Source organism: Canis lupus, chromosome 34 (genome assembly GCF_003254725.2).
Source record: "Canis lupus dingo isolate Sandy chromosome 34, ASM325472v2, whole genome shotgun sequence".
Taxonomy (NCBI): domain Eukaryota; kingdom Metazoa; phylum Chordata; class Mammalia; order Carnivora; family Canidae; genus Canis; species Canis lupus.
Window position 1 is genome coordinate 6,783,587 of NC_064276.1, and position 24,799 is coordinate 6,808,385.

General features: G+C 39.9%; 1 long non-coding RNA gene across 3 annotated transcripts in view; it reads right to left on the reverse strand.

The window, feature by feature from the left end:
- The window catches only part of LOC125754327 (uncharacterized), a 56,430-nt gene that overhangs the window by 16,406 nt on the left and 15,225 nt on the right, over positions 1–24,799 (reverse strand). For 2 of the 3 annotated variants that reach the window (XR_007408255.1, XR_007408254.1), the window contains exons 2-3: positions 12,619–12,720; positions 2,165–2,459 (exon numbers count right to left, since the gene is read on the reverse strand). This is a non-coding gene — a long non-coding RNA (uncharacterized LOC125754327). The remainder of the gene's footprint in view (positions 1–2,164; positions 2,460–12,618; positions 12,721–24,799) is intronic. The other variant, XR_007408256.1, reaches the window with a different exon arrangement.

The window sequence follows — 24,799 nt, forward strand, 5'->3', positions numbered from 1 at the left end:
AAATTCTGCGTCATAGCCTGAGTGGTAATTATATAGATATTTGCTTTGTGATAATCTATTAAGCTGACCATAACTGTTTTTATGCAATTTTATTTACGTATTTAGAGAATGAAGTATGAGAGAGGAGACCTTTCATTTATTTATTCCTGTAGCCCATTCCTTCTTACTGAGCACACATTTTATGACAGGAGCTATGTGATACACTGAACGTGAGAGAGTGAACAAGACAGACTCTACCTTGCTCTTTCATAGACTCCAGAAATTCGTCTGTAAAGGATAGAGTAAGCGCTAGTGCAAGGCAGGGGTGTATTCATTTCAGGTGGAAAACTAGACAATGATTACACACCTTTGGGGAAGAGCCAGTAGCCAGAGATATGTATATACTGCCTCAGATCTGAAGCTTTGAAGCTTTGAAATCAAAACTCTCTATATATACACCCAAATTATTTTGAAATGGCCTAAGCCGTCTCAGGACAGACTATTTTGTCCTTTCAAAGAAGAAGGAGAAGGAAGTGGAACAGGACAAGAGAGGGGAATCTCAGATTTGTTGCTCTGGACTTTGGTAGTTTGCTACATAACATAGCCTATCGTATAAAAGGCCAGAAGCCAAAGTGATTTTATTGGAATCAGGAAAAATTTCCCTGCTTGTGATCATCAGCCAATGTTCGCGGAAACCAAGCACAATGCGAGCTTCAGCGGCTCCATGTCCTTCCCTCCTGCATTTTGATTGCAAATTGGGAGGAAATTGGCATATTTGAAAATTTGAAATCCCCATGCATTACATCTTCAGTTTCTCTCTCCATCTCTTATTGCAGGGCTAGTCTGAGATCCAGCCGTTTCAGAAACAGATCAAAGTCCCCTTCAAAGTTGTATTCCTTAAAGACAAATACAGAAGCAAAAATGTTGTGGTTGTTACTTTGGGGCTGGGTACCATGTGGAGAGAAAGAGAAAGATGGCACCAGGGGTGGGACCCAACTGCCTCACCAAGACCCTCTGTCCCCCCCTGCCATCCAAGTGCTGCCAGGGGCCAGGCCATCTTGTACCATCACACCAGCAGGTCCCACTGCAAACAGTTTATTAAAATATTCTTTTTGTCCACTGTTACTGCTCTCTGAGAAGAGTTCTGTTAAAGCAAGCTGTTGGTGCTATTTTCCTTATGGGATATTTCACCCCACTTGTGACAGCTCAGCAGCCTTATATGGTCTCCACAGGCTTGTGCCTTACTAGGCTACACCCCTCCCCTCCAGCCAGTATATGAGCCCATGTCCATGTCATCATCTCAGGGTCACACTAAGTCCTACTAATAACTATGATCCACTCTGTTCCTGCCCACATTTGATGTTCCACACATCCCTTTGTGATATTACTATTCAAGGCCTTTGTGAAAATGCATGCGTATTATTTGAATATGAATCATACATGGAAGCATGGTCATAAAGAAAGTAGCCCAATTAGTATTTTGATTACTAAGTCCATCAACAAACATTTGAACACCTAACAGCAGCCTAACACAACTGAGCCTAAGATGTTGTGTTTTGGAAGGGACAAGGAAGAGGAGTATGGGGACCTCTTGTCAATGGAGCCAGGAGTCCCCATGACAACACTAGAAGCAGTGTGAAGACATAAGGGGAACATGGGGTTGGGGAGGAACAAGTGGTAGAAAAACTTAAAAACTGGGTGAGCTGATGACAATTCTGGAGGATGGGGTCATTTATTACTGATGCTTCTGTAGATCCAAAAAAAACACAGAAGTTTGGTGCATTTAGTTTTTCAGAAAAACTAAGTGTGGTTTAGTGCTCATTCTCTTTCCACATTTCTTCACTTGCTATGTAAGATAAAAACCACAGGTTTCTATGTGAAAAGCAATTAATTTGATCTTAGTATCCATAGATTTTAGATAGGATTTACGAAGACATAGTGTATTTTTTTTTTTTTTTTTTACAGGAGTTAGAGGGATGTGAAAAAAAGATTGCTTAGATGCAGTACTTCACAATTAGGTCACAGCTTCTATTTTTCAGGGAAAAATTTCAACCCTCTGCATTGGTTCTTTTCCCCTTAAACAAGGATGCTTTGCCGACTTGTACTTGAACAGCGCTGGCAGGATCGTTCCCGTCTCTCACAATATCGAACCCTGGGAAATGGAGGCATAAACAGGATTTCTTACCTGCAACATTTTAAAACAAGTGTACATGCACTTTCCTACTTTTCATAAAGATGTTTCCAGAAAAGGCAGATTTAAGATGTCCTGTGGCAAATTAGGATCTGCTCAGCCATGAAGGTTTAAATCCCATTCGAGAAAATAATTCATGTTCATCTCCTTGTTTCTGGTGAGAGACATTTGATGTGTATCTTTCAATCATGTCCTTGAAGAGGTCGCTGGGCTGGGAGGTGATTTCTAGCGCCTTTCCCTGCCACCAGGGGAGTTTTCTTATGGCTTCTGAATTGTGTGAAAATCCAGCCTGTGAAGACCAAAGGATTAATCAGCTCATCACCCAGAGGAGGCACTGGCCATCTGGCCTGCTCACTTTGGAAAGCCACAGGCCAGACGGGATGGTGCAGCCAATGGCTGGCAGCTCCCTGCACAGAGATCTGCTTCCATCCAGACTGGCAAATGAGCTGGATTCTTCTGAATTTCAATTGCTTGTGGGTGCTGCCTTTTCAGCACGACCCTGCTTCCTGCAGCGCATGGCACATAGGTTGGCTCCTGTCTACTGCTGCTCAAATCTCTCAAGTTCCTTGGGAAAAATAGTATCTATAGACTGTAAGCCATTTATTTACATGCAGGCCACTGAGCTATTCAGGCCCAATAGGATGTTTCTCTTCTGTACTCTCCTCACGGGGTAATTACAATTTCATCCAAAGGATGCCAGGGTGCCTCTTTCCCCAGCTTTACTCCTTTGACCACTGCAGACACTCCCAGTTCCAAACAGATTCCCATTCTTATATCTTCTCTTCTCTCAAAAATAAGAAACAGTGTCGTTAAAACTAAGATACAAGGGCATGGAGCAGAGTACCTCCCATTCTTCTCCTGCATCTTCTACCCAACCTGATGTACATGCACACACAAACCCACATGCACACACATACCACAAGTGCTCTCATACACACACACACACACACACACACACACACATTCCTTGCTGAGGAGAAGAGGAAAAAGAAGAAACCAAAGGAGCAAATGGAAGAGGCCCAATGTGGACTTCAAAATTCCCTGTAAACTATATGGGCTTGCTTCTGTTCACTTCACAACCAAATCATTATGCGTAAGAGAAACTCTCATGTGAACTTTTGGAGTACATTTGTTTGCACATTGCAGGCTGTCTACATTTTAGTTACTGGACAAGAGTCCAGAGTCAATTTGCAAAGTAGCAAATGAATTCCATATTAGAGGTAGCTATCCATAATTAAGAATCGATATGTTTTGTGAATGCACCAGTATTTCTCAAGATTGTACAATTCTTCCTTGGTACCAATTGGCATTGTAACAACTAATGTAGCAATAAGGAAAACATAAAACTAGGCATATGTAAAACTGAATCATTAGGGAAAAAATAGTTACTCAGATGAACCTACTTATTTGATAAATGGAAATATTTTTAATATTTTAACTGTCTTGAATTTTTAATGAACAGTATTTATGAATTCTCCTCTTAGGTTAAAAAACATATCAATTATTAATACTGGCTTCTTAAAATAACAGAACTATATTTAATGACTTTGTATTATAAACCTGTGGATAAGATTGTCTTTATCAGCAAAGGAAAAAAAATTGCTGAAACAGAAAAAGGAGCTTTGGTCATTTTTAGTTCTATTCATTTCTTCATGAAATCAGAAAAGCTAAAAAATTGGCAAAATCTGTCTATACAGCCCTTTCCTCCAAAGACATGTTTCCCAAAAAAGGACAACTCAAAGCTATAAATAGTCAAGTAGAGTCTGTCTTCTGTCTTGGGAAGTGTACATGTGCCAACTGATGTTTTCTGTGACAGTAAATGGCTGTTTCTTCACATCTTTTATGTTCTGCAAGCTTTTGTTTTATGTGATGATTGGGTTGGTGGTCCTCATATCACTGTTAAAATAGAGTCAAGAGATCATTATATTTGGCAATTAACCCACTCACGAGGGTACCTTAGGTGTACCGAACAGAGTTCAAAACGTTCATTTTCTATAAATTGATGTGTTTGCTTCGCAGCCTTCTTTTCAACATAACGCCTGATGTATGAGGTAAATGTGTTCACTGGAGTGTTCTCAAAACCAAAATCACCCTATTCAGATAGACTAAATCTATAATGGCATATATTTGTCAGTTCCACTCCCTGCTGAAAATCTGGTTCATCAAAGCGGGGAGAACATGAAAGGTCATTAAAGAAAAGGCCTCTGTGGAGACATCAAGTGGATATGCATATTCATTTGCTTCTGGCAACCTAATACTTCTTACTGTTAAGTCGTTAGATTTAAACCTAGAAATATTTTAACATAAGCCATGTTGGATATATAACCTGACTGTGATTATTTCTCTAGCCATGCTGTCCCGATCAGCACTTGATAGGATAATTTTTTAAGCTAGAAACGTTCAAACCCTTTGACTTATCAGACATGTAGATATGTCATTGCTCTCATGAATGATTACATCCTCCCAATTTTTCCCTAGCAATGAGAGAAATCATTTTTGTGGAGATTACCATTTTATAGGAAAAAAGTGCATAACTATGAAGAAGGAAAGTGAAAAAAATAAAAGCTGATCAAAGTAACTTTTATTCTAACTCTACAATTAAAATCGGACAATTGAAGGGCACCCGGATGGTTCAGTCAGTTAAGCATCTGAGTCTTGGTTTCGGTTCAGGTCATGATCTCAGGGTCGTGAGATCTGATCTCACTTTGGGCTCCAAGCTCAGTGCAGAATCAGCTTGAGATCCTCTCCTTCTGTCCCTACCCCTACCCCCACTCATGTGCTCTCTCTCTAAAATAAATAAATAAATCTTTAAAAAAAATAGGGCAATTGAATCCATGAGTTTCATTTTCCTATCCATAAAGTGGGGGTATGAATACTTTTGTCACATATTTATAGGATGATAGAATGAGATAGTGCAGAAAAAACACGTGAAGTTCCTCACAGTTCATAGCAGGCACCTCTAAGCCGAGGCAGATGCTATTGGTTAAATCTAATGGGGTTACTGGGAATTTAAAATTTCTTCTTTGTAAATTTCCTACAATTCGTCTGTATTACTTTTAAAATCATCAAAAACTGACATATATCCATTTTGAAATACACACTCATACACAACTACACAAAAAGAATTATGATTTTTGTTATTACTATTAAAACTTCCAATTTAAAAACAGACATATTGACAATGGAATAGAATAGTGGACCAAGAAATAAACCCAGGCACTTATAGTTAACTTATCTTTGAAAATCTCTTGTCAAATATCAGTTATGTCAGGAGTACACAATGGGGAAAGGATAGTCTCGTCAACAAATGGTGTTGGATCTGATATGCAAAAGATCTGATATGCAAAAGAATGAAATTGGACACTCGTCTTACACCATGCACAGATGTCAACTAAAAATGGATTAAAGATATAAACATAAGACCTGAAATTTTAAAACTCCTAGAAGAAAATATAAAGTAAAGGCTTCATGATAAGTCTTGTCAGTGATTTCTTGGATATGATTTAAAAAAAGCATCAGCAACCAAAGCAAAATCAGGCACGTGGGTCTACATCAAATCAAAGTTTCTGCACTTGAAAGGAAACAGATCAATGGCATGGAAAAGCAACCCACAGAATGGGAGAAAGTTTTTGCAAACTATCTATCTGACAAAAGATTGATCTTCAAATTATAGAAGGAACTTTTACAACTTGATAAGGAAAAAAAAAAACAAATAACCCAATTAAAAAAAATTAGGTAAAGGACTTGAATAGACATTTCCCCAAAGGAGAAATACAAATAGCTAACAGCAGATGAAAAGATGCTCATTATTACTAATCACCAGGGAAATGCAAGTCAAAACCACAATAAGAAATCACCTCATACCTGTCAAGGTGGGTATTAGCCAAAAAGAGATAAGAGGTGTTGACAAGCGTGTGGAGAAATTAGGAACCTTGTCTACTGCTGGCAGGAATATAAATGGTGCAGCAACTGTGGAAAATGGTATGAAAGTACCTCAAAAAGTTAAAAATTAGAATTACCCTTTAATCTCACAACCTCATTTCTGAGTGTATATCCAAAAGAATTGATCTCTGGATGACAAACAGATGTACACACCCCTGTGTTATTCACCAAGGTTAAGAAACAGAAACAACTTAAAAGTCCAACAACAGGGCAGCCTGGGTGGCTCAGTGGTTTAGCGCCACCTTCAGCTGGGGAGCGTGATCCTGGAGACCCGGGATCAAGTCCCAGTCGGGCTCCCTGCATGGAGCCTGCTTCTCCCTCTGCCTGTGTCTCTGCCTCTCTGTTTCTCTCTGTGTCTCCCATGAATAAGTAAATAAATAAAATCTTTTTAAAAAGTCCAACAACATATTAATGGACAAAGAAAATGTGGTGCATACATAAGCATACAGAGACAGAGAGAGAGAGATACAATAAAATATGATTTAACCTTAGGAAAAAGGTAAGATTGTGCCATACGTGACAACACTGAAGAACCTTGCAAACGTTATACTAAGTGAAAGCAGCCAGTCAAGGAGGACAAATACTGCATGGTTCCACTTACATGACATGCCTAAAAGAATCAAATTAATAGAAACTGAGAGTAGAATGGTGGTTTCCAGGAGCTGGAAGAAAGGGAATAATGGGAAGCTACTATTTACTGGTTATGAACATTCAGTTATGCAAGAGGAAACAGTTCTGGAGACGTGCTGTGCAACACTGTGTGTATGATACACTTAATCGGCTCAGAGGGTAGATCTCATGTGAAGTGTAATTCATTAATTGCAAGCACTGTTCTGATTCCTCCAACCATAGTTCTGAGCAAAAATCCTTAGTTTATTAGAAGTGTGACTAACTCTAAGATGCATAGTTCTCAACCCAAGCCAAATATTTTTGTTATAAAATATCTACTTTATATCAGAGGTCCTTAGGTTTATGAATTCCATGTTAAGAGGGCTTCCTTGGTCCTCTCTATATTTCAAAAATTACCTTAACTCCTTCGACTTTACTGCTGAGGATTTACACTTCCTTGAGCCCAAGTAAGAAAGAGCACAGTGGTTAACAATGTGAGTTCAGGAGTCAGAAGTCTCAGGTAAGATCTTGAGTTAAATTGCTTGACATCCTCATATGTAAAATGTATATAGTGATAGTTTATATCCTAGAAGTTATGATCATTAAATAGGTTCATCCATGTAATGTGTTCTACACTTTTCTTTCTTTTTTTAAAAAAGATTTTTTATTTATTCCAGAGAAAAAGAGAGAGAGAGAGAGAGGGAGGGAGGGAGGGAGAGAGAAAGCAGGAATAGGTGGAAAGGCAGAGGGAGAGGGAGAAAAGCAGACTCTTCACTGAGAGCAGAGCCCAATGTGGGGCTCAATCCCATGACCCTGAGATCATGACCTGAACAAAAAACAAGAGTCAAACAACCCACTGAGTCACCCAAGAGTCCCTGTTCTAAACTTTTCTGGCACATAATAAGTTTTCAATAAAATTGAGTTTCCAACTGCTTCCTATGAAATTAATTTTGTTAGCCACACTCCTATCGTTCCCTGCACCCCTGAACTGTAGGCACAAAAGATGAAATAGAATAACAACTCATATGAAAACCACACAGTGCTCTGCAGTTTCAGAGCACACAATGTGAGCCAGTTGTCCTCGCAAAACTCTCAGCCTTCCAGATTCCAGAGCAGCAAGATGCCAGTGGTGCCCTTTCTGCTTCAAACAGGTGCCTCCCCATAGAAGATGGAGTGCATCTTCTAGATGAAAAGCACAAGGAAATATGATCAATCAAGCATACTTCTGATCTTGAATTTGGAAGGATAAAATGGAAGTTTTGGAAAACCACATGCCATCCATACCAGCTCTCTAGTTGACAGCAGAGCCCAAGCCAGTGATGGAGAATGAATTTCAATTTGATGGATCTCTGTGTCCTACATCTTGGAAATTCTAAATGATGAGGCAATGGGAGCCAACAACTGGTGAAGCTCAGCATCTTTTATATTCAATGACCCAAGCCTATTATTGCATTTCCCCCAGATTTGTCTCCCACATGCAACCTCTCCCATGTCCTGGAGCTCAAGTCTGGTCATGAGTGAGTCCATGGGCTCATCTTTCCCTTCTCCCGTGCAACTGGCCTCCAGACCAACATTTTTCTCTTGAGCCCTCTGTCTTCTCACAGTGATAATTAATATTGAACTGTCCTTTAGTTTTTCTTCAACTCATTGAAGGAGAATTGGATTGTTCTTGTCACACTTCCCAAATTTGAAACACTCTCTATGGTGATTTTAATAAGCTTTTGCCACTTATGTGAAAGCAATAATTTTTAATTTTCAAAGCAGCGAGAAAATGGCTTTAACAGTTCTGCAAAATAGGAAAAAGTAAAGTCCTGGTATAGCCTAATTGATACAAACTAATTAGGAAAATGACCAAGGAGTTTTTCCCATAGCTTTTTAAGTGTTTCCAGCAAAATTGACTTAGGAAGTCATATTTGAGAGTATAAAGATAATGATAAAAATCCATGGGGACTGATGACATTTTCAAAGTCATTATAAAGAATTGGGAAAAAAATCTGGGCACCAGTTCTTTGCCACCCTGTGGGCCATGGAGCTGGTCTGCCAGCACCTCCAGCCTCCTCTTCCCTCTTCCCTTTGGACATCCCCCTGCCTCCTTTCCATTATTCAAAGAAGTCAATGCATTCTCATCTCCCAGTCTTCTGGTTGGGATTCTTCTTTCCATGCTCTTCACATCTTATCTTGTGAGTTTTGCTTTTATTCTCACTTCTGCAGAGGCCTTAAACTGTCCATCTATTCAAGCAGCCCTCAGCCAGGACCAGTCCTTCTCTATAGTCTCTCCTTGGCTACTGTCTTTACATCTTTGACTAACAACTATTAATGCATTGCACATTTATTTTCAATTCTATAATTATAATTATGGGCTGCTTTTCTTCTTGTCCTAGAGTCAAAGTTCCATTAAGTGTCCTTATTCCCCTCCCATGTTTCAGCACCTAGGCAATACCTGAACCACAGATAACACTAATGAATATTTGTAGAATGAAGAAATAAATGAATAACTAAGTGAACTCTATGTTCGCTGTCTGCTGATGATTCAGAATCAGCAATTCAAGTGTACTTGTAGGCAAACATGATAATGTGTCTGGTAACATTCACGTGATTTAATATTTTAGGCAAAATAATTTGAAGGTTGACTCCATCATTGGATGATTTATTTCTTCAGGTATGCACTTCCTGTTTGGCTCTGAACTACATGCAGTAGCTTCAGAGTTATTCATTGTCCAAGATCCCTCAAGGAGAGTAGCCTGGGCAGTGTTGTGGAGACATTAAGAGGGTTTGTAACCTGAAATCTGAAGCCCACCTCCCTGGTCAGCTACCATGTTGGACCATCATGGACTGTCAGTCATGTCTTTTTCTGGCTTTTTATCTATAGAAATTGGGGGGCTGGAATATCTGAGTTTCTCAAGATCTTCACCCAAAAGACAGGACTATAAAGACACATTTCATCTACTGATGTCTTCCCCAGGGCAGATCAGAGTTGGAGCATGCCTGTCTCCCCTCAGGGACTTGACCTATGGGTCATCTCCAGCAAGCACCTAACCAAAGGTCTTATCACCAATGCTGATAAAGCCTCAGGAGATAGCATTCCACGCCATGACTCTGTGCATGGTAAGCATCTTGTTTGTACTTTTAGAGTTAGATTACCTTGCACACTTTCTGTGTTTGTAGCAACGGCTTGTCCTAAAACATTCTGGTCACATGGTATTTACATTGAGAACTAATATTACATATTTAGAGTGAAAGTCATAATCACCAATAAAGCCAAAGCATTTAAAACTACAATTCATGTGTGTATACACACATACACGCCACATATGTACCTGTACACACAGATATGTACAAACAATATTAGGAAAAATATTTTTTGCACACCAGTAAAAAATGTAGACTGATTTTATATTCAGTAGTCTAGCTATTTGGCTCAATTTAGTTTCTGAAATGAAGTTCAGAGTTCTCCAGAATTTCAGTGACTGGTGGTTAGAGCACCATCCCTGGGGCTCTTTCCCCTACCAGGCTTCTCTCTTTGGGCAGGCACTCTCTCATCCTGAGCTTCACTTTCTTTTTCTTCAAAATGGGGATAATGAGAGCACCTACCTCATAAGCTTGCTTTTAAGATTTAAACTAGTTAATATTTGTAAATTTAGTAGTTTGTAGCACATAATAAACTTTACAGGTAAACTTGACACAGAAATAAAATATCATGTTTCTCAAACTGGGACCTATTACCCATGTGGACATGACAATGCACCATGGGATACCCAGGACCATGGAATGCTCCAGAAATGACCTGTGGTAACTACTGTAGTCATTGATGAGTAATAGAACATTTTTTATTTTAAGTAAAGATAGATGCATTAAGGAGTAGACATTTTAAAATCAATTATGAGCTTTCAAGACATTTACTTTTCACAGCTGGCTCCTCAGGCTATATTGCAAGACACTCCATTCCTACCCACTGTATCTTTCAATAATCCAAATTCTAAACAGACTATCAGTTCCTCTGCCAATGATGGCCATTCTCCCTATTGTGACTGCCCATGGAAATCCAGCCCCATTTCCAGAACCACGAAACATTTTATTTTCTGTGAGGGCTCTCTTGAATATGCTACTAAATGTAATTTACCCACCATGAATGTCTAGAACACTATGTGACTATTTCATAACAGCTGTGACATACTGAATAATCATGTCTTAAGTGCATGAACACAACCACTTCCTCTTGGGAGACTGTAAGCAACTTGAGTTCAGATATGATTTCCTCTATTGTGCACCTTCCCTTCCCCCACAGGGTGCCCAGCACAGAGATTCTCACTTTACTATGTGTTTGTTGAAGTGACTAGACCCCATGCCTCCATCAGGAAATGCCTGACACAAGGAAGTTGGAAATCATTCATCTCTTGTCACAATGGCATCAATGGAAAGATAACTACTTCAAATGGCTTATTGACTACAATTCCAGGAAAGTACCAAGAACAAGTGTTCTAATTAATCATCCAGCCACAAACTCCTAACTTTCTGGTGAATCCAATTTGCTTTTCCCCAGGGAGCCTGTTAGCTTGGCTCAGCATCTGCAAAGAGGAGTGATTCAATAAGGTAAGCAACACCTTTAATGAGCAACCTATTTTCAATAAGGTCTAATTCATACCTCAGCGTGAAAAGGAAACCTAAACAGTCTTCCTGGGGTATGAAATGACAGACAATTTCTTATCTAGTCGTGACCTTGAAGATTCTACTAGCCTCATTTTTGTTTTGCTGACTTTCTTTGGAGATAGTTGACAGCAAGGTTTATAGGAAACAACATAAGAGGATTAACTAATTTTTTCACAGTATTTCCTGTGTGCCCACTATGTACCAAAATGATCAAGATGGAGCTTACTTATAGTCAACAGTGAAATTCAGACAACTAAGTGGGAAATTAAATACAGGGTGATATGTTGTGAGAGTGGGAATAGTTTGCCAGATGAATATATAGGATCCAGATTCAATAGGATTTTCCTGTAGAGTGTAAGAGAAATCAAAGAAAAAGCCCAGCCTTTGTCCTGATTACTCAAGGGACACTAGAAGAAAAGCAGGTTCATCCAGGGTAAGGTTGAGGATGACAAAGATAACTTTGATGTTGAACAGGTTGAGAATGAAAGGTCATCAGGGCATCCAAGCAGAAATGTACAATAAAGGGCTGAATATCAGCTCAGGAATTCAAGGGAGAGATCCTGATAAAGGCACACGTTTCTTAGATACAAAATAAGTGATGGTGATTGAAACACCAGGAATGTTTGAGACTAAGAAGAGAAGATGCCTCTAGGGCAGAGTAAAGGATAAGTCCAAGAGGTAGGAAGAAAACCAGTAGTGATGTCATGGAGGTCAAAGGAGATTCAAAGAGAAGGGACTGCTTATTCACATCCAACACCACTGAGCAACCAAGAAAGATGAGTAATGAAAGGGGGAATTATAGGATTTAGCCAAAAGAATCCTATGGTGACCTGAAAATGTAATGTAGTGAAGAGATAGGCACAAAAAACAGTAAGGAGTGGGTGGAGAGTGATGGGAACACACATCAAACAGAGATGGCAAGTGTATACTGCTCTTCTCAGAAGCTTGACGGTGGAGAGAGAGCACGTGCCATCCCAGAGGAGACTTTAACAGAAGGAAGGATTTTTTAAATGGTATTTGGACCTTAAATATATTAATGTATTTTGAAAAAATACCTAGTAGTGAAGAAGAGAGAAAGAGGAAGCAGTACACATTGGAAAGGGGAAAGAATTGGCTCTGAAGCGTGAACAGGATATTTAGGACATTGAACCAGTAGGACTTAGGTAACCAAATCCAGTGGCCCACAGAGAATTAATACACCAAGTCATGAAAATGGACAAGTTCATTAAGCTCAGAGTTTTTATCCTTACCAATATTCAGAGTTCTGGAAGTCCCATATAGGTTCTGGATCTGTCTTAGATCTTCGGAGAGGTCTTGGAGAAAATATCTATATCTTCTGCAGCTTTCCTCACCTGAAACAACACGGTTGGACCACCTGTTCCACAAAGTGTATCCCCATGGAAGGGGCTCCTTTGCACATGAAATGTAACCTGAGAAGGCTCTCAGCAAGCACCTCCAGGCTCCTCTCCTTCCTTACACCCTTTCTGAGCAGATGTGGGATACTGGCTGAAGAGCTGGGAATACCCAAAATCCTAGAAAGGTGGATATTCTTTTTTTGCACTTGCTGACTCAAGATAGGTGGGGACTTGTGGCCATTTTAAGGCTCAGAATATTGGACCCTTCTTTGCTAAAACTGACCCACTGGGTGAAGTTACTCCCTCTTCATCTCCCAAATTTCTTTTTTCATGTAAACCATTTCACTCGACCTAGGCAAGAAATTTCTGTTCCTCTCATTTATTATTTTTCTCCTAAGGGTCCCAGTTGTAGTTATTTTTAATACCCAAATCATGCCACCTAAGACCCAGGGAACTAGTTGCTCAAAATTATTCCCCTCGATGTCCCCCCAGTCCCATTCCCAAGTGTTCTCCTCTAGAGTCTTCCACACATGCCCACCAGCCAGTGGTCATGCCATTTTCATTTTAGCTTCCTCATTACACCATGAGGTCACTCTTGCCACTGCCACCCTTCCTGCCATCTTTGTTCTGCTATGATTACCTTTCACAAGATTGTGTTGATCCCTGGGAAGGGAAGGGGCCAAAGGGAAGGAGAAGCTGAGAGTAACTCACCTCCCACTACTAAAGGTGGCTGTTCTGGGACACCAGGAGAGAGACCTGACCTCAGGTTCAACTCCAAGCTGTTTCTAGGATTTGTTTTTATGGAATGAGGGAGTTCAGCATATGGCCCTATCACCACTGCTTGGAGTCTTCTGAGGTTCTCCATGCCTTAGAATCCAGGCATAAGACCTCTAACCCCGAAGAATAATATTTCATCTCCTAGCATGAGTGCTGCCTTCTTGAATCCCCATTTCACACCCTAGGATTAACCTCTGTCTCAGCAGGTTGGCAGCCTGATTGGCAATGAAAACCCAGTACTCTTGGAAGATGTCCACTCTGCATTCCATGGCCCCCAAAAGACCATCCCAATAGTAGCACAACATTCCTGAGTCTGACACCTACCGGTTTCTAAAAGGTATTTCTATTCTCAGGTGCAACTAATTTCTTCACCTATTATTCTAGTCCCATTGGATGGATCTCCATCTGGACTACGTGGAAATTTCAGCTGTGGATTTTTGAAAGGCAAATGCCTCACTCTGAACATACCCAGTGGTGCTGTGGACTGAATTGTGTCCCCTAGTAGTGATACATTGAAGTGACTCTATCTAGAGATAAGGCCTTTTAGGAGGCAATTAAAGTGTTGAATGAGGTCATATGGGTAAGGCCCTAGTCCAATAGAATCAGTGGCCTTATAAGAAGAATATCTCCTTCTCTCAGTCTCTGTCTCTGTCTCTTTCATTCTCTGCTATGTGGGGACAAGGAGAAGATGGCCATCTCTAAGTCAGGAAGAGGGCCTCACCAGAACACAATCAGCCATGTTGGTACTGATCTGGGAACTTGTAGCCTCCAGAACTCAGAAAATAATGATCTGTTGCTAAGCCACCAGGACTATGGTATTTTGTCATGGCAGGCTTAGCAAACCAATACCTTGCCTGGCATCTGTAGGGATAGCACAAGGATAAGTAAAGATGAATCACCTCTGTAGCCAGAGTACCATGATGTAGCCAGCATCTAGGCCTATTTTGTTGTCGCCATATGCCTCAAATAGGAAAGAAGGTCACTTCTTCCCTGAACTTCTGCTTCATTTTCAGATTTTGTGGTAGTTAGCTGAGGGCCATGTACCTTCTTTCCAAACTTTAGTCGCTAAACTGGTTTTCTATCTTATCTACATCTCACTAATCTCTCCTATAATGCATAAGGGATTATTGGACATGGCCACTTTTTTTTCCAGATTGGATACCTATTCCTTCTGCGACAAAAGCTCTTGACCTCTTAGCCCATAGACACTTTTGGAGAATATGAGTAAAGCCAACACTACTCCTGAAAAATATACATACATATATGCCTACAAATTGCATGTGACTTGGGGGTTCGGGTAATCATAGTTCTCCCAAGGCAAAGTTGCCAGTCTGAAGATTCATTACCTACAGCCTTGCAACACAAAGCTTAGTCTTCCAATAAATAACATTACAGAGGGCAGAAAGTCAGGCCACACCCAGGACCTGCTGCATCAGAATCTGCATCTGAATAAAACTCCATGTGACTGTATTCACACTCAAACTTGGGAGGCACTGTACAAGTTTTGCTATAAACAACTAATTTATACACATAGTATGAGTGCAGTGAGTCATTATAATTTTGTCTTGTCTACCAGAGAATGACAATAATTAAACAATTCCCACTCTGAGTGTTTCTCCAAAGAGAACTGAGAAATGAGAACAGACATATTGCCAATCCTCTGCCAAGAAGTAATAGAAGGGGGATTCTTCATCCAAGTACCCTTTCTGACCTGGCCTCCTATGTCCCCTCATTTGCATCTTTATGTTATAGGTTTCCTTACTGAGTATTCTTTCCTGATAAAATATCCCCAATGCTCAAATAAAAAGGGCAACATTGAGGTCACCAAAATAACTCCTTTTACTGCTTTTTGAATTTCAGGCACTAAATCAGATGGGAAAAAAATGATCCCTCAAAACATTTCCATATGTTCTGACAATATGATCCCATTGTATCATTTACAAACTTCACATACTAAATTAAAAACTGTATTTACTTCATCTTCTTGGCGTGAAATCACCCCTAGAGTCTGACCTTCTATGAATGTAACCACAGCTGACAAATCAATCTTGTTACAGCAAGCAATGAGGGAGACACTTCCCTGCTCCCTGAGCGATTGAAATGTACAGCTGTCTCTTGTACATATTTTAATTAGAGATTTTTGCTTTTCTGTGCCCTGAGGCTTTTTGTGACAGGTACGTTTCCTAAGACTCATGATAAAAATAATGATATTGCATGATGCAAATTCACGCAACAGAGCATGGGTACCGGACTTCTTCCACTTGGATTTCTGTCATGGCTGAAGGATGTCAATGGCTGTTGTCAAGGCTGAAAGTTAGGGAATGGAGTGGATGAAAGAAGGTGAAAAGAATGCAGTGTGTGTGTGTAATCTCAGACATGCTGCCATGATCTCTAATGCCAAGCCATTCTCCTTTCTTCACCCAAAGACTCTCAGAGGCAGCACACAAGACAAGAATTTTGTCCATAGAGGATCAGCTACCAGCTTTTGGTTCCATAGATGTATGTAGGTGGATTCCATGATTTTTATGATGTGAACTTCCCTGGGAATGAGGCTATTGCATGTTAAATCCATCTTCTTTCCCTCTGTTCCATCTCTCCTTTGGAAGGACATTCCATGGACACCCTCTTCCCAGGAAACTGCCATCTGCCCATGTTCAAAAACCTCACCTCCTTGCCTTCAACTGAAAGTCTTCTCCTGCTCATTTTGAATCCAATCCTCTCTAAAACCAGCCCCAGGTCCTTCACGCACTCGTGCACAGGTGCACACAAACACACACACACACTTTCAGATACTCAAAAACATACTAGGAGGAAATGCTTAATACATTATAGTAAGCTTCAGAAGTGAGTAGAAATGAAACACGTAGCTGCAAGGGATGTTATTTTTTGTACAGCAGCCTGGGAGGAGGTAAGGAGGGAAGATATATAAGGGTCAGGATGTATTTTGATTTAAAATAGTGTTTCTAACCTGGAAAGAATTCAAGTTGCTCTTTGCTTGTAGATTCTTGGTCCATATCTTTACTTCTGATGGAGTGTTGACCCTAAATCATGGAATTTCCAAACACCACCACCACCAAACTGGGTGACTGTGGACAGTTTTTGAGTATTCAAGTATTATTTGTTATATATAAAAAATTGAGAATATACTCCTGTCTTGAAATACTGGCTTTAAAAATGTGATGTTTTCAATTGTATGGTTGGGTTGCATTAGTCAGTGATTGATGCTGAAGCGAATGTCCTTCAGATCTTGGGGGATGAACCCAAAACACTTCCCTTACTCTCCAACATGCACATCCAGTGATGTCTGAGAGTCTCTCTCTCAGGATTGCATTCACAAACCTAGGCTGCTTCCTCTGATGATAACCTCATTTTCAACATGAGCACCCAAGGAGAAGAGACGATGGAGAGTCATGTGGGTGGCTTCATGGCTGGGCTACATCACTACCATCTTCGTCCCATGGGCTGCAACCAAACTGCAAGGCAAACTGAAAAACTTAGTCTTCTCCATGAACAAAAATGGGAAATGGGGCAGGCTCTCCTTTCCAGCATGTGTGACTCCCTGGGCACCACAGATTTTTGTCAAGTGGTGGCCAGGGACTCTTCTTGACCTTGACCTTATTCCTCAAGTTGACATACAGAAAATTGTATGTAGATTTCATGAAAGCAAACACATGAATAATCCCCCAACACATGTGCTACAGCTTCATGTTTTCCTTGCTACTAGATACAGGATTCTGTTTTACTAAAACAAAAACAAAACGTTGTGTGAGAGTGTGTGTGTCCATTAGAGAATAGTCCTTCTCTGAAAAGGTGTTATAAAAATATTTTAAAACATCTTCCTTGATAATCCCTAGAAGCTCCAAATAGCAAAGTCTGCATTTCATCTGTTTTCTGTAGCCTAATTTTCCATTCACCTCCCCAACTCCCACATTCTCTTTGCCCTCCTATCCATGAGCATAAACCTTCTCCAGCCAGTGGCCCTATTTTATACTAAAATTAAATTTAATTAAAACTATTTAATTCTGAAAAAAATGGATCTGTAAAAAAATTGAGTACAGAATTAACCTAGAATACACAGGATATCTATTTATGATAAAGGAAATGTTTTAAATCAATGTGAAAAGAAGGGAATTTTTGGCAAATGGTGTTAGTACGATTAGCTATCTGTTCAAGTAATAGAAAAACATAACATCCTCACACTCCACCACAGTAAAATTTCAGATAAAAAACATAAACATTTAAAAAATTGACACTATAAAAATACTAGAAGATCAGAGAAATTATTTATAATATTAGAATAATGAAGATTTTTTAAAGTAGCGCACATTCTCCACACATTGGAGAAAACTGTGAATGAGTTCCTAAGATTGCCCCTGATGTTTTGAGGAAGATGGCTAAAAGTTTTACTAATGAAGATGATCTGGTAAAAATGCAGATTTTAAATCTGGGAGCAAAATTGTATTTAACCAACTCCAAACAGACAAAATTGCTTACCCAGTACATATTAAATCTCGGCAAGTATGATCAAAACTACGATATCAGAAACCATACAAGATTTATTAGGCAGCTTGTTGTTCCGAATGAGAAGAGTGGAGCTTTAAGTAAATATGCCAAAAAAATATTCCTAGCACAAAAACCTGCACCACTGCTTGAATCTCCCTTTAAAGATAGGGATCATTTCCAGCTTGGCACTTTATCTCATACTCTCAACACTAAAGCTATCGGGTACCTGGAATTATCTAATTGGCCAGAGGCGGCGCTGGACCCATCAGTTCGAAATGTAGAAGTAATAGAGTTGCAGGCAAAAGAATGGACTCCAGCAGGAAAAGCAAAGAAAGAGAATCCTGCTAAGAAATTTTATTCTGATTCTGAGGAGGAAGAGGACTCTTCTGATAGCAGCAGTGACAGTGCTGGGGTTTACAATTTATTGAAAACACTTTGTTCACTGTAGCTTATGTGCTGTGCCTCCAAAAAAAACCAATAAGGCCTAGTACATGATATTCAACAAATGGGTTCAAATACAGTTTATACTATTACTATAAAAAAAATCCACAGGCCATATTAATAAATTTGACATAAACATTTTAAACTTCTGTATTATAACGACATAGAAAATTACCTTCTAATCATTCACTTCCTGTGATTTAATATTTCACAATTTAGTAAAATATTACATGCTATAAATAAACAGAACTTGTGGGAAAAGAGAGCTATTCACTTTTCATTTCAAACTTTTGCTACATTCTGAAATTTCCAAAAGATAAACTGGGAATATTTTTTAATACACAGGTTTAATTTTCCTCAAATTACAAAAAATGTATACAAATCAGGCAAAGATAATAAAAAGTCAGTGAAAAGATGGCCAAGGGCATTGATGGTCATTTACAGAAAAGCTGACCAATAACCAATAACGATCAAAAAGTTCTTAATTCAAAATCAAAGATGTGCAAATCAAAAATAGTAATGATAAATTTCATTGTTTTTAACTTACCAGAGAGTCAAAAGAGGAAAGATATTGACAATTCCTGGTGCTGATGTTGGTTGAGGATATAGACAATCTCTCAATATGCAGGTAGGACTTTATAGGTATACAAAATTGTGGCATTCAATTTGCAAATATAAATCAAAATATTAATATACTTAACCTTTGCCTTAGAAATCTACTGCTAGAACTTTATCCTACATATATCTTGCTTTCAAAATGTTTGCAAAGGAAAGGCGCCTGGGTGGTGCAGTCGGTTAGGTGAGCAGCTCTTGGTTTCAGCTCAGGTCATGGTCTCAGGGTCTCGATCTCAGGGTCGTGAGATTGAGCCCCATGTGGGTCTCTGTGCTCAGCATGAAGCATCCTTAAGACTTTATCTCTCCCTCTCTCTCTGCCCCTCTAGCCCCCCCAGTAAAGAAATAAACCTTAAAAATTTAAAGAATAAAATGTTTGCAAAGGTATATATACGTGCAAGAATACCCCTTGTAGCATGGTTTATAATACCAAAAACCAAATAGAAGTGAAGAACCATCAGTAGGAAACACATCATGTGTTATGATAAATGCAAATATTAGAATACTCACAACTGAATGGGAAGAAATCAGAGTGGGACACAAACCATGAGAGACTCCTAACTCTGAGAAACAAACAGGGTTGATGAGGGGGAGCTGGCCAGGGATGGGTAACTGGGTGATGGGCGTGAAGAAGGACACGTGATAGGATGAGTACTGGGTGTTTTAAGCAACTGATGAATTATTGAACACTGTATCTGAAACTAATGATATACTATATGTTGCCTAATTGAATTTAAATAAAAAACGAATATTCACAGCAGGAAGAATAAAAAAGCTTTTCCTTTACTGATAGAAAAAGGCTTAAAAATATTTGAAGGGGAAAGAGCAAGTGCAAAAGAGCAAGATCTCTCTATCTTTGTTTCATGGGGGAAAAGAATCTCAAGAAACTGCTAAAAGTTTAAACAGAGCTTGTGGGAAAAGAAAGACATTCCCTTTTCATTTCAAACTTTTGCTATGTTCTGTAGTTTCCAACTTTATCTGAATATTTCTTATTATTTAAGTTATAATTATGAAAAGCAATTATAATTGTGGTTGTCAGGATGAGATTTGGAGTTAATATTTTACTAGGGTAAATCCTCATCTCACTAAGGTATGTTAGAAGAGAACCTTAACGACCCATCCACATTCTTTCCAATCATATTTCACCGCAAATCCTCTAGAATACCATGTACTACACATCACACAAGCACTGGTACAAAGCTCTAATTTATGACAGCACATAATCTGTGTAGTGGTTTTCAAGACTGACCATGAATCCTCTGCCCCCAGACATCCATGCCCTTTGCAATGTGACACGGCAACTCTTCCCATTAAGGGAGTGAGCTTATTTCTCCATCCCCGAAGCTGGTTGGGCCCAGAGATGTGTGTGGGAAGAATACAGCCTGACACTAGTCCCCAGCCCGGGCTCCCCGAGCCCTTGCAGCTTGGATTCCTGCCACGGACACTGTCCCAGGAACAAGCCTGGAGGGACAGAATTGTAGCTCAACCGCTCATAATTACTCACCTTCTATATAAAGGCAGTATTTATAGGGCTACCGGGAGTCCAAAGATGAAAGGCCTGCCATGAAGGTCTTCCAATCATTCGTGGGAGACATAGTCATGCCACCTCTCGCCGTACTTCAAGTTTGAGTCAGGCCCCTCTTTCTTGAGACAACCCTCCTGGAGTCCACACATTTACTCTCTGGGCTTGTTATGGGCTCAGTTGTGCTCCCTCAAAATCCCTGTGTTGAAGTCCCAACCCCTGGTGTTCAGAGTGTGACTGTATTTGAAGATGTGGTGTTCAGTAGGTAATTAAGGTAACAGAAGGTCATGAGGGCATGCCCCAGCCCAATATGACTGGCGTCCTTATAAGAAGAGTCGATGAGGACACAGTCACACACAAAGGGATACCTGTGTGAGGACACGGGGAGAAGAAGGCTGTCTACACCCCAAGGAGAGCGGCCTTAGGAGAAACCCATCTTACTGACACCTTGGTTTGGGATTTCTAATTCTCCAGAACTATGAGGAAACAGACTCCTGTGTTTAAGCCCAGGTCTACAGTATTGGTTACCTTGTGTGTGCTTCCTTGCTGTGTTGTAAGCACGTGTGGAATCTCGAATCTCCTTGCTAGACAGGGAAATTCTAGGGGAGATTTGATTCCACTCATTTTTGTTGAACAGAGTAGGCTCATCGGCTTGAAGCCTGGACCCTTCATGCAGACTCCAGCAATCCCATTCTGTGCCAACGTTCAGACTTTCACTGCTGCTCATCACAGTTCTTGGTCCCTCCTGGGGTCTAGTGTCTGGTACTTGGGCACCTGCAACTCTTCTCTGTATCCCCCTCCCATGCCCAGGTCAGTGGTCAACACCTGGCAGGCTCTCAACAATGATCTACGGACTCACCAGGGTGACAGAAGCTGGAGAAATGATGCTTCCTGAAGCAAGAAGGGGGCAGATCCAGGGCTACAACTAGGCTAAGGAATGAATTTTGTATATCCTAGAATTTGTAAGATAACTGGGAAATCATGCAGATCCACGAATCGCCTTGTCTGGTTATACAACGGCCTGGGATGATTCCAATGTGTCTACAAATTCAACCTAATGCAGAGCCTAAAACAGACGATGACATTGGGGGGAAGACTCCAGAAAGCCTGGAGCCCCTTAAACTTCCTGGAGTCACGGACTCTGCACACTACTGGTCCACATCTGTCTACTGGTCAGGCGCTCAGGGAACAGTGACTGTATTCAATGTCACCATCATGCCTCAGCAACTTGTCACGGGGATGACCCTCTGTTTGGAAGCACAAAGGGGCAAGGGCCCCCCAGCTCTATGAAATGCAAAGTATGGTATCTATCTTTGGCTCAGAAATATATCCCCGGAAAAGGCAAAAATATATTTGCTGAATATCGGAAGCCACAAGTGGTTACATATCTGACTAAAAGTTCTCCAAGATGTACTGAGGGTAGGAACACACAGGACTGGTGGACATGTGATTTTGTTTTGTTTTGTTTTGTTTTGTTTTGTTTTGTTTTTGGCCTGAGGTAGTTCTCAGAGACAATCTGGAAGACCATTTCACCAGGCAGCCCCAGGCCCCCAACATAATTTTTTCTGAACTCATGCTTGCTCTCATCCCATGAAGGCTTATGGTGAGTCAGCCTGCATTTCTTTCTTCTTGCTCTTAGCATTTCCTTCCCACATTGGGCATTGTTTTTCCTCTCTTCCTCGCAGTAACACTCCAAGTTTCTGCACATATTCATTCTGCGCCCACTGTACCTGTCTTCTCTGGGGAGCCACCTGTCACCTTTGAAGTGTCGTTATTGTCATTTTCTGCTTCCAAGCTACCAGGCACAAGGTGTTTTATAAGGTAGGCAGAGCACCGTTATTCAACAGTGAAGCATCAGGAGACGGAAACTAGGTTCTCTACGCCAAGTTTAGAACAGGAAAAATCGATTATACCCTTAAGAATGATGATCTACTGTACTCTGCTATTCACGAATGCATTGTGGATCGGAAGCTGGAGGCAGATAGTGGGAAATTAACATAAATTGAGGTTTCTTAGATGGTCTATAGTTGGAAAGTTGCACTCTTCAGAGGAGAAAGTCATAAAGCACTATTACCAGATGTTTTTTTGGCAGACTTTAATTATTCTCCTGCTCCCTGTCTTTTTAACGATATCCACTGGAGACAGCTACTAACTCATGCATCCCTATTTTGTTATCCAGTGGAGGGACATGCCCCTGGGATTCTGAGTTCTTCTTATGTGTGCTCTATTCCCCATAGGTCTGAATTGTCAAACAATTACAAAATGCCATCAGCAACTCTAGCAAATGAGCCAAGGGTTTGGAAGTATAAGTGGACAGAGACATCCTACGTGAGGACTAAAAGGTATCCCTGGGTGGCGCAGCGGTTTGGCGCCTGCCTTTGGCCCAGGGCACGATCCTGGAGACCCAGGATCGAATCCCACGTCGGGTTCCGGTGCATGGAGCCTGCTTCTCCCTCTGCCTGTGTCTCTGCCTCTCTCTCTCTCTCTCTGTGACTATCATAAAAAAAAAATTATAAAAGGTAAAGATCGTGACAATATTTATGAGGCGATATCACACAGCACAACAGAATATGGCACTATGCACAGAGCTAAGGGTTTGCATTCTTCAAACACCATGATGACTTAGCTCAATGAAAAGATCCTGAGGATTCAAAACATGTCTTCTTTCAGAATTTATTTCCCACCTGGAAACGCTGTCCTTATTAACCAACTGACCACAAAGATTGCTTCTGCTGGAAATAGCAAGGGAAAAAGAACAGTCTTCAGAATATTACCAGTTAGAAAACACTGATTCTGTGCAGGGAAAAAAGAAATCCTCTCATTTCAGTCGTGGCTTTTTTCCCAGTGTAATAGTAAAATTGGGTTGAAAATAGATGTAAGACTTATCAAGAAATTTCCCTAATTGCAGGCAAAGATACCACATACGGGTTCCCAAATTTAAAACCCTTTCCTCACATTCTAATCTTTTCTAAACTTTGGCTCTATCCCAGTGTATTTCCAAATTCACAGGTCTCTGCCAGCCCTTTCAAGGATTATTTTTAAGAGGATTCTGGCCTTTCTGTGCTTAATGATTTAAAGCAGAGCCAAACTACCAGGAAAGTGGCAAGGAATGCTCTGGTTGACAACGATTCCTTTCAGGATTGCACTGAAAACTTTACTGAGTCTCCGAAGAGGGTAGAAGAATGATCTGAATTGATTCTTATAAAAATTTTTGAAAAGAAAATTTTGTTTTGTTGGAATTGATCTGGAGTGTGTAAATGCATGTCTCCCCAGAACATGAGGACAGTTTATTTTATCAAGTAAATTAAATATGCCTTCCGAAGTACTGTCGCAGTTGTTAAGCTATTTAACTAACTTTTCTATCCTTAATAGTATAAGCATCTATATAATCCTTTTCTACTAGTACTCAAAATTCAAGTTAAGGTGATCTGAACTAGTAAGGATTTGCTACATGTATTCACTTCTGATCTTAAAAGAATAAAATGATTTATTAAAAATAAGATACTTGAAAGCCAAATGTGCTTTAGAAAACTGAGCTATCATCATTTGCCTATTTTTTTTTAAAGGGATAAGAATCAGCAAGGGTATAAAATTTTAAATCAGAGGCTCACTCGTGACCACACAAAGAGGCAAAATATTTTTAAAGGAGGTTATTAAGGCATGAATCACTTTTATGAGGACATGTCAGGCTGTGCCACATGCAGAGAAAATTCAACAGAGTATCTATGAATTGTCAATCATTTCGTTTTGCTGTTTGACCTTCCCTCTCCTTGACCTTCACAACCATAGTCAGCCCGACAAGAAAGGTTGACATAGCTGAACAGATAAAATTACAGCCTGGGTTCATTCTAAGAAGTCAGCTTCTGTGTGATTTAGAAACAGAGTTTCTAGTTTAATACATTATGAAGTAGAATCAGGACATTACTTTCCATTTGTTTGACTTGAAAAGGATCTTTAAAAATATAAATCATCAAATTACCTAGACTATTCTAGGCTTATCCAAATATTTAGTTTATTTCCTCGTAGAGTAAATATGAGGAAATTTTCATTTTATACATTAAAGTAAAATGCAGAGTAAATAAGTAAAATAATGTAATATGCACTGATACCAGTATGGGGTGATTTTTTTTTCAATTTTTATTGCACAGTTGCTATTAGAACAGTAATAGAAAGACAATTATTTAAATTCACTTATAGTAGTGACACCAAGGAAGCCAATGC